This window comes from Capsicum annuum, chromosome 12 (genome assembly GCF_002878395.1).
Source record: "Capsicum annuum cultivar UCD-10X-F1 chromosome 12, UCD10Xv1.1, whole genome shotgun sequence".
NCBI lineage: Eukaryota > Viridiplantae > Streptophyta > Magnoliopsida > Solanales > Solanaceae > Capsicum > Capsicum annuum.
Genome location: NC_061122.1, coordinates 219,772,030 through 219,783,143, shown reverse-complemented (window position 1 = coordinate 219,783,143; position 11,114 = coordinate 219,772,030). Strand labels below are relative to the sequence as shown.

The window sequence follows — 11,114 nt, the reverse complement described above, 5'->3', positions numbered from 1 at the left end:
ACTTTCTCATTTAAAAGTCTTTGGCTATTTAGGCTATCCCTCTAGTCCTCATTATTCAGATAAGTTTGCTGCTAGAGCAATTCCTTGTGTCTTTATGGGCTACTCATCCACCCAGAAAGGGTATAAACTATATGATCTTCATACCAGACTATTCTTTACTAGTAGAAATGTTAGCTTTCAAGAGTTCACTTTCCCTTTCCTTCACCAATTTACCACTAACTCTCAATTGTTTCCTGACTTGCAGTCCACTCTTGTTGATTATTCAGTTTCTTTTTTCTCTTTCCCCCCATTCCTTCTTCTACTTCTTCTCCAGTCTCTCCTGAGCTGGAGCATGGCCCTGTCCCTTCACCCTCAGCTCCTACTCATCCCTCTGCATCTCATTCTGACCCTTCTCTTCTCAGAAAATCCACCAAACATAAGAAACGTCCCATTTGGATCCATGACTTTGTCACTACCAAGTTTGTCTCAGCTAACCAATGTTTGTATCCATTATCTTCTTATGTCACATACTCTCAGTTCTCTCTTCAGTATAATCAAGCTCTCTCTGTCTATTCTTCTATTCCTGAACCCTCCATTTTTCTTGAAGCCTCCAAAGATCCCTCTTAGGTTGAGGCTATGAAGCTGGAGATTGCAGCTCTTGAGGAGAATCATACTTGGTCTATTATTGACTTGCCACCTGGTAAAGTTCCTATTTATTGTAGGTGGGTGTATAAAGTAAAGTACAAGGCAACTGGAGAGGTAGAAAGGTATAAAGCCAGACTAGTAGCTAAGGTCTATAGTCAACAGACTGGGGTTGATTACTCAAATACTTTCTCTCCTGTGGCAAAGATAGTGACAGTAAGACCCCTTATTGCTCTTGCTGCTTCTCGACAATGGTTGAGTTTTCAAATGGATGTGCACAATGTTTTTCTTAATGGTGATCTGTCAGAAGAGGTCTATATGCATATTCCTGATGGGTTTTGCAGAAAGTCTGCAAATTACACAAGTCCTTGTATGGTCTAAAGCAGGCCCCAAGACAGTGGAATAAGAAGCTTACTAATGCTCTCTCACAAAAGAGGTTCAATCAAAGTTATTATGACTACTCCTCATTTACCAAAAATTTAGAAAATGAAATAGTGATTATTCTTGTCTATGTGGATGATCTGTTAATAACAGAAAACAACCTCACCTTAATTAATCAAGCTAGATCGGATTTGCAACAAAAGTTTAAAATGAAGGATCTTGGTGATCTGAAGTTCTTCTTGGGCATAGAGGTAACCAGGTCCAAGGAAGGGATAGTGTTGAATCAAAGAAAGTATGCTTTTGAACTTATATCTGAGGCTGGACTAAGCGGATCAAAACCTGCTAGTACTCCACTGGAAATGAATCAGAAACTAATATCTGTGGAATATGACAATCATATGTCCAATGGAACAAGAGATGATGATGCAACTCTGAAGGATCCAACAACATATCAAAGACTAGTAGGAAGGCTATTGTATTTCACCATAACTAGCCTGACTTGTCCTTTACAGTACAGGTACTAAGTCAGTACATGCATTCTCCAAAAACATTTCACATGGAAGCTGCATTGAGAGTGGTGAGGCACATAAAAGGTAATCTTGGCTTGGGATTGTTTATGCCTGCAGAAGCTTCTAACAAGTTGACAGCCTACTGTGACTCTGTCTGGGGTGCTTGCTTACAAACTAGAAGATCTATGTAATAAAGTTTGGAGGTGCTTTAGTCTCTTGGAAATCAAAGAAACAAGAGACTGTGTCCAGGAGCTTTGCAGAAGCAGAGTTTAGAAGCATGTCTACTTGTAGTGCAGAGATCACCTGGTTACTTAGACTATTTCAAGAGCTAGGAATCCAGATTAAACAACCTGTAGACTTAATGTGTGACATTAAAGCAGCAATACAGATTGCTGATAATCCTATTTTTCATGAAAGGACAAAACACATTGACATAGATTGTCATTTTGTGAGAGAAAGAATCAGTCAGAAAATGATCAAGACCAATCATGTGCCTACAGAGGAGCAGCTAGCAGATATTCTCACAAAATCCTTAGAGAAGAGTCGGCACGAATATCTACTAAGTAAACTGGGAATGAAGAACATGTTTAAGCCATCAACTTGAGGGGGAGTGTTAAGATAGTGGAAAGTGTAATCAACAAGTTGATGATTAGTTAGAGGAAGTTAGTGTGTGTGATGTATGTGTGAGTGAGTTAGTTGGTTAAGTGTGACAGCTGTCAATATACAGCTGTCACAAGGAGCAAACTAACCCTATAAATGTGACTTGTAGTGCCATAACAAGCTAACAGAAAATAAATCAATAAAAACTACTTCTAGAATCTTCTACTCCTCTCCTTCAAGCTCTCAGCTCAATACTATAGAAATCTAACAGTCTCTCAATCTATTTTATCATCCTTTCTTCTGTTTTTCCTTTCCACTCCAAATTCTTTGAAGTAATTCATCTAATTGTGTCATAGGTATGGTTTCTAGATGCTACTCCAGAAGAGGTTCGAGCTGGTGCAGATGGAGATGATCATCTAGCTGAATTGATATCATTTCTAAGTAAATTACCAAAAGAGGTGAGTGCTTTTGGTGATTTCTATTTGTGAAAAAATGTGTACGTGTATATTGCTTTACATGAACTTTAACAAATTTCATGCTCTCTTTCTTACTGCCAACTCTTCATGATATCTTTATATGTGTTCCTTTTTAGACTCTTGAGTAGAAATCAGAGTCGGAGGTACAGTGGGCCTTAGCATGATCGTTATCTGATCTGTATAGTTAAAAGCAACAAAATAGGAGCGCATCTTGGAGAACGAAAGTTTTTTCTTAGGTTGTTTATTGTCTTTTGTTTCTTTTCCATGTTTATACTTCTAGAGTTATAGGACATCACTCGTATAGATATTTAATCAAGATTGTGGATGTCTGACCCTACATATATAATTGAGATTTGTTTAATTCTTGTACAGTAGTTATCTCCTTCTTTGGTAATAAGCATTTCACCTGTCCAAAAAGAATACCTCTTTCGGGTGTTCTTACAATAGTGAGCTTTCAAATCTCTTTTTGACAATGTTTGGTGTTAGATGGGGGATGCCAATAAGTTGGAAGGGTTGTAAATGCAATAGGAATCTGCAGAAAGGAAGTGGAGATCCATTCCATTTTTTGTATGTTGTGTCATGCGTGATAGTGAAAAAGAGCAAGCAAAGGTGCTTGTGGGGCAAAGCAGCTTAAGCAAATATTCTGATTTTGGATGTTTATCTCTTCTAGCCTTTTGGTATAATTTAAAGAATCTACAAGTAGTAGTAAATTTGATAGATTTCACAGATTATCTTCAGTTTGAATGGGGGTTATATAACTAGGCAATTGACAATTTTTTGCTATTGGAAAGTGACCTTTTTTTGTACTGTCCAGTGCTTTGTGTTTGGTTGCTTATATTAACAAAACAAAATGCAATTGGCTACATACTACATCTATATGTGGTGCACATGATAAACAATTGTTTCTTAGTAGAAACCCATGAGATTGTGGCTACTTAGCACCGCCATTGCTAACTGCTACATACTACATCTATTGCAGCTGCTACATACTAGCTACATCTATATGTGGTGCACAAAATAATTTTAGACGGTGTAATTTTCCATTAAAGGGACCCCTCGGTCCTACTTGGCTCCGCCACTTCTAACTAGGCTCGCTTTTGTATTGTATAATTTAAATTGAGTGGATATTTCAAGGAATAAAGGTGCACCAAACTCCAAAGAGACTATTAAAATTTTTCCATAAACTACTTTTTGATTGTAAAACAATGAATAAAGATCCTAAACAAAAACAGGAGGAAGACAAACTTGAGATATTATGTACAACAACATCTATTGCCCACTATGGGTTGCATTTTGGATTACTAAACAGGGCATGAAAGCTCTACATTACAATGGGTAGGAATTAGAAACATTAGAAAATGTGGCTAGAATCCTTTGATATTTCGTAATGGTTTTCCTTCCTTTGTAGTAATTCTCTTTCTGCTATTGAAATATGGGAATATCAATCATCACATGGCCTGTGAAGGTCAGATCCACAGACGATGTGGAGACTATAGAAGAAATCCTGTCTTCAGTTTCTGGCACCATCTTCAAGAAGTAATTGTGCCTGTTAAAGAAATGATGATATAATTGAGTACAGTATATATGAGTCATTTGTTTTATTAGTCTTTGTACAATTTCTTGATATTGTCCATATTGTATTGAGTCTGTCTTGCTGTTGTGTATTTTATCTGTATTGTGATTTGTGGGTCTTGTTGTCTTGGATTCTTTTAGCTACTGGATGGTAAATTTAGGATGCTTGTTTATTTAATTGACCGTTTCATGCAGGGTTTGAAGAGCAGGAAGGTCAACCAATTGCAGGGACAAAAATTTGGCAACAAGGATTCAAAGAACCGGTTAATAGTCAAGGCATGTGCTAAGGAAATTGCCTTTGACCAAAAAATCTAGGAGCGCCCTGCAGGCTGGTATCAACAAGCTAGTTGATGCTATCGACTTGACACTAGATCCTAGGGGTATGTTTTTGTTGCCTCATCTTTGCCCTTTCAATATTTTGCAACACTTTTGGATGGAATTTTTTATTTTAATTGTATGTTTGAATCATTGAATGACCAATTCATGAGTATTCAGGTCATTTACTTTTTCATGTGCCTGAAATTGTGGAGATACAGTTTAGCTCTCTTTGTATGTTTTATTTATTTAATTTTGATTTCTTTAGAGCCATAGTAGATTAGAGTTGAGGCAGGTGATGTTGTCAGCTATAACAATATTAAACGCAAAGATTTTTTTGTTTTGATTTAAATAACTTATTGCAGAGCCCATCAATTATCTAGTGCACTTGCGAATTAAAGCAAAGATTTTTTATTTTTTTATTTAAAGAACTTGTTGTGGATCCCGACAATTATCTAGTGCACTTGAATAGAGTGAACAGAAGAAATGTATTTCATTTTTTATGAACATTTACTTATAACTGATTATTTCTGAAGTGTCTGCATGTAGAATCTGATAGCATGTCTGATTAGTGTTTAGCATTACTATCCCGTGTCTGAATTTTCTTTTGGTGCAATACGTTAGTAGAAATTTTGATTGCCATACTTCTATGCTTCTGTTTCTGTTAGTTGTGATTTAACTATCTTGGACTGTGATTTCATGTTATGTCGGGTTGATTTTCACTAATTAATCCACTAGTTTGATTGAGGTTCTCACTATGCTTCTTATGATTGATTGAAGTCCTGAAGCCCTTTGGATTTCCTGCCGAAAGGAACGTAGTTTTGGATGAGTATGGCACCCCTAAGGAGTTTGTGAAACAATTGATTCTGGCACTTACTACTCACTTTCTTCCAGTAGTTATTGAGTGTATTGGTGGTATTAGGGTACAAGAAGGGGCCGTGCTTGATCCTCCTCCTCCTAATAGTGATGGTGATGATGTTGATTCGTAGCTTCATAGTATTCATAGCCCTCCATTGTTGCATTAATTTTTGATAGACTATTTTATGTGGAAGTACAAAACAGTTATGTAGTAACATGTGGGTTTGACATTAGGTTATGTTTGACAAAATACTTGAAGTTGTGGATGTTTGGACACAATTATGTGATGTATTTTTCTATCTCTATATTTTGAACATTCTAATATAAGTAATTATTTATATGAATGTTGGTTATTTTAATCATTTAATAAGTTATGCGTTTCAATAATTTTCTAACAAAATTATTAGCGACAAAAAATTAGTGACTTAACTTTTGTCGTTGCTATTGAAAAACTTTAGCGATGGATTGTGAAATAAAAATTTGGTCGCTAAAGACGGTTGCTCGATCGATCAAACTATGTTGCAACGGATTAGCGACAAAATGTTCTATCATAAATTTAGTCACGACGAAAATGAATTTTGAAAATAGCAACGGTATAGCAATAGAATATTCCATTGGTAACATCAACAATCGATAAGTTCGTCGCGAAGCGGTCACAAGTTTTGCGCCGAAATTCATTTTTTCGTCACTAAGAGGCTAGCAACAAGCAATATAGCGATAGACACAAATCTGTTGCTATTTCTGTTTAGCGTCGGATTTACATAGAATAGCGACCAAATATAACTGTCGCTAAATGTTGTTTTTTGTAGTGGATGAAGCAGCCACAATAAACTATTTTATAGATCTCCACGATATGGAAGTACCCCAACATATGAACACATAACCTGTTTGAGATCGAGCTTTGTGTGGATTAGATAAATACCCTGCATCAACATAACTAACAAGATCGTTACTGCAATTTTTAGCATAAAATAAGCCCATATCGGTAGTCCTTTTTAGATACCGCAATATGTGTTTGATTCCATTCCAATGCCTCCTAGTAGGAGCAGAACATACCTTGCTAACAAATTAACAGAAAAGGCTATATCGGGCCTTGTAGAGTTAGCAAGATACATTAGTTCACCAATTGCACTAAGATATGGTACTTCAGGACCAAGAATTTCCTCATTCTTTCTTGAGGTCGAAATGGAACAACCATTAGAGTACTTAATGGATGTGCTCCATCCATATAAAATCTTTTCAGAATATTTTTTGTATAGGCAGATTGATGAATAAAGATACCGTTTGTCAAATGCTCAACTTGCAAACCAATACATAATCTTATCCTTTCAAGATCTTTCATCTCAAATTTCTTCTTTAAATAATAAATTGTCTGTTGAAGCTCTATTGGAATTCCAATAAGGTTTATGTCATCAACATGAATAGCAAGTACAACAAACTCCGATGTTGTTTTCTTTATAAAAATACATGGACAAATTTCATTATTTATATAACCTTCTTTAGATAAATACTTACTAAGGCGGTTATACCACATGCATTCAGATTGCTTCAAATCATATAATGATCTCCGCAATTTAATTGAATACATTTCCCGAAATGTCTCGTGCATTTATATCCTTCAGGAATTTTTATGTATATCTCATTATCAAGTGATCCATAAAGATAGGTTGTAACCACATCCATCAAATGCATTTCAAGCTTCTCATGAACAGTGAAACTAATGAGATAACGTAGCGTTATTCCATCCATAACTGGTGAGTATGTCTCTTTATAATCGACACCAAGTCTTTATGAAAATTCTTGTTCAACAAGATGTACCTTATATCTTTGTATTTCATTTTTCTCATTGTTTTACGCACAAAGACCTATTTATGGCCAACAGGTTTAATACCATTTGGTGTTTGGACAATAGATCCAAAAACTTCACGCTTGACAAGTAAATTCAACTCAGATTGAATTGCTTCTTGCCATTTTGGCTAATTATTTCTTTGTCAACATTCTGTGACTGACTGGGGTTCGAGATCCTCGCTATCTTGCATGATTTTCGTTGTAATATTATGTGAAAAGACACCCCACTACTATTTTCGATCGATTCAAATTAGCTTCATCATCACTTGTATTTATGGATAATTCCTCTTTTTTCTTAAGGTTTAGACTCATTAGTTCCTTCAGGGATATTAAAATTGTTCAAATCTTGAACTTCTATGTGAGATTATTTCGTAGTGTCATGTTGACCATTTATTTTTTTTTCTAGAATTTCGATCCTTAGAACCCAATGGTCTACCGCGCTTCAAGCGTGCTTTGGACTTATTAGCTACGACACTAGTAGATGGTCCTACAGGGACCTCAATTTGTATTGGGACATTCATTACAGGAATGTATGATTTTGTAATCCTTTTTAAATCTATAAATGTGTCTGGCATTTGATTTGTAATTTTGTAAGTGAATAATCTTTTATACATTTTTCTCACAAATAGAAGCACGTGTATCAAGATGAGATAGTAATGAATTTTGTCACAAAATCTCTCTTTTGATTTCACTATTTTCTCCTCCTAATTTTGGAAAAATAGTCTCATCAATCCGACAATCTGCAAATCGAGCAGTAAGCATATCTCCAGTCAAAGGTTCAAGATAGTGAATAATAGAGGGTGATTCAAAGTTCAAACCCAATATATATTCCCAACCTTCTTTGGGGCCCATCTTCGTGAGTTGTGATGGTGCCACAGGCACATACACAACACATCAAAAAAATTCTCAAATGAGATATATTAGGCTCTTGATCCAAAACCAACTGTAACAGAGAAAATTTATGATAATTTGTCAGTCTGAGACGAATAAGTGTTGCAGCATACAAAATGGCATAGCCCCAAACAGAGGTGGGAAACTTAGTTTTCATAAGCAATGGTCTTACTATCAATTGCAAATATTTAATTAATGACTCAGCAAGACCATTTTGAGACTGAACATGAGCTACAGGATATTCAACTTTTATCCTAATTCATAAGCAATAATCATTAAATGCTTGAGATGAAAACTTTGCAGCATTATCAAGACGAATAGACTTGATCTGATAATTAGGAAATTGTGCCCGTAATCTTATTTTTTGTGTCAATAATTTTGTAAATTTCAAGTTGCGAGATGACAACAGACACACATAGGACCATCTAGATGAAGCATCTATTAAGACCATATTATAACGAAATGACCCATTGGTGGGTGAATAGGTCCACAAATATCCCCTTGTATACGTTCTAAGAACGCAGGGGACTCAATCTCAACCTTAGTTGGTGATGGCCTCACAATTAATTTATCTTGATAACAGGCAGTACAAGAAATTTCATTATTTGAAAGAATCTTCACGTTGTTTAATGAATGCCCATTTGAATTTTCTATAATTTGTCTCATCATTATGGATCCAGAATGCCCCAATCGATCGTGCAAAAGTTCAAAAATATTGAAATTAGTAAACTTTTGGTTTACTATAGAATGTGCTTCAATCGTACTAATCTTTGTCCAATACAAGTCAAAAGATAAAGTAGAAAATTTTTCTATAACACATGTCTGGCCGGAGACATTCTTGGTAATACCAAGATATTTATGCTTCAACTCATCCACTGTCTTGATAAGATAACCATTTTCACGGATATCTTTAAAATTCAACAAGTTTCTCCAGAATTTAGGAGAAAACATAGTATTCTTTATGATGAGTTTAGCTCCCTTAGGCAAAATTATAATGGCTCTTTCAAAGCCTTCAATCAAACTAGTACTACTAGAAATCACAGTAACGTTTATTTTGCCCATATTTAAATGAGAAAAATATTTCTCATTTTTAAATATTGTGTGTGCTGTACCAGAATTAGTTAAGCAAATATCTTCATAATTGCATAACCTGCTTTAAAAATTGTCCATATCTTCAAATAAAATGACATACACAAAATTAAATATTAATGATGGACAAACTACAAAGTCAACACTAATTATTATAATAAATTTGAGCAATTAAGTGAGTGATGTTCACTTTCATGGTAAGCATTAATAGAAAGTCACAAGTGCTAAGATTTCTTTTTTACGTACTTGTTGAGAAAACAATAATAGTTAGTCCATGTTAAAGAAAACTTATAAGTAATTTGACTAAATGTTTCTTTATAAACATAACCCGGTGAAGTATATTTTATGATATCCAAAAAGATGCAAGAATTAAGACTATAATTTAATGAGCAATTTTTTTTTCTTTTTTTTTTTGTAAACATACAATATATTGCAATATTAAAATGTGTAAGATCAAATAAAAAATAATTACTACAAAACTTTCGATAATATGACTAAAATAAAACAACTAATAAAATAGAATAACTATTTTAATATTTATTCATTACACTATTATTAATAACAAATATTAAAAGTTGTTCACTCTTCCATAGCCATAGAACCATCACCAATCAGGTGATCTATCTTTCCCTCAGGATGCTTGAAGAAATCTGCTATGTCTAAGTGAGCAACGTCAACATGATTTTCAGAGATAAAATTAGCTTCAGGATTTTTCTTTTTTTTCTTTAGTGATGCTTGATAAAGCTCAACCAAGTGTTTGGGAGTACGATAGTCACGTGCATAGTGTCCTTTTGCACCACATCGAAAATAAACACATGCTTTACCTGCTTCACGTTTCTCACTCTTCCTTGTTTCTTTTGAAGGAGTTATTTATTTGATGAGTGACTAACACCATGAACATGATTTCTTTCTTGACCGTAGTCACGTCCACGACCAGATCTGTGACTCGTTCCATGCCTAGCATGGTGGGCGTACACCTCATTCATTTCAGAAAATGGTGTAGATCCAGTAGGTCGAAGCTCGTGATTTTTCATTAACAAATCATTATTTTGTTCAGCCACAAGAAGATGAGTTCTTACTTCAGAATATTTATTGAAACCTTTTTCTCGATATTGTTGTTGCAAGAGCACATTGAGGCATGAAAGGTGGAGAGTGTTTTTTTCATCATATCAACATCATTAATAGTCTCTCTACATAATTTCAACTGAGAAAAAATTCTTAACATGACATAATTGTACTCATGAACAGATTTATAGTCTTGTAATCCCAGATGCATCCAATCATATCGTGCTTTTGGATGTATGACCATTTTTAGGTGGCCATACCTTTCATTTAGGTTATTCCACAAAATAAATGGATCCTTAACAGTAAGATATTCAATCTTTAAAATTTTATCAATATGATGATGCAAGAATATCATAGCCTTAGCACGATCTTGGTTTGATGTTTTATTTTCTTTTTAATGGTGTCTCCAAGACCCATAACATCCAAATGAATTTCAGCATTCAATACCCATGAAAGGTACTTCTTGCCCGAACTTTGAAGGGCAACGAACTCAAGTTTCATAAGATTAGACATATTAAAAGAAATATAAAAATAATACCTTAGCCTTCAAATTTTAAAACAATGGAGTCTCATACTGATAACGTATTATAAAATAAAATGGCAGAGCAAAGAAATTGAGAAATAGATAATGAAGCCTTTTGTTAATATCTGATTTGTGTGTACAAGATGAAAATAAAGGCATGCCTTTATACGTAATTTTGCCAACATTACAACCAATGAAAATTTTTGATTTGTGCATGAAAAGTCTTCATTTGAAAATGAAAACAATGTTGAAAACAGGGAATATATCCACATTATTTCTTAACAGATAATCATTACTATCATTTAAAATAGAAGTAGTAGAAATTAAAGTTTTGCATTGAAAGATAAGTATTTGAATTTTAAGTAC

General features: G+C 34.5%; 1 long non-coding RNA gene across 2 annotated transcripts in view; it reads left to right on the top strand.

The window, feature by feature from the left end:
- The window catches only part of LOC107849743, an 11,360-nt gene extending 5,684 nt beyond the window's left edge, over positions 1–5,676 (top strand). Inside the window, exons 2-4 of one of the 2 annotated variants that reach the window (XR_007048444.1) lie at positions 2,468–2,569; positions 4,355–4,539; positions 5,255–5,676. This is a non-coding gene — a long non-coding RNA (uncharacterized LOC107849743). Of the gene's footprint in view, positions 1–1,721; positions 2,570–4,354; positions 4,540–5,254 lie in introns of those variants that run through there. The other variant, XR_001668255.2, reaches the window with a different exon arrangement.
- The last annotated feature ends 5,438 nt before the right edge of the window (positions 5,677–11,114 follow it).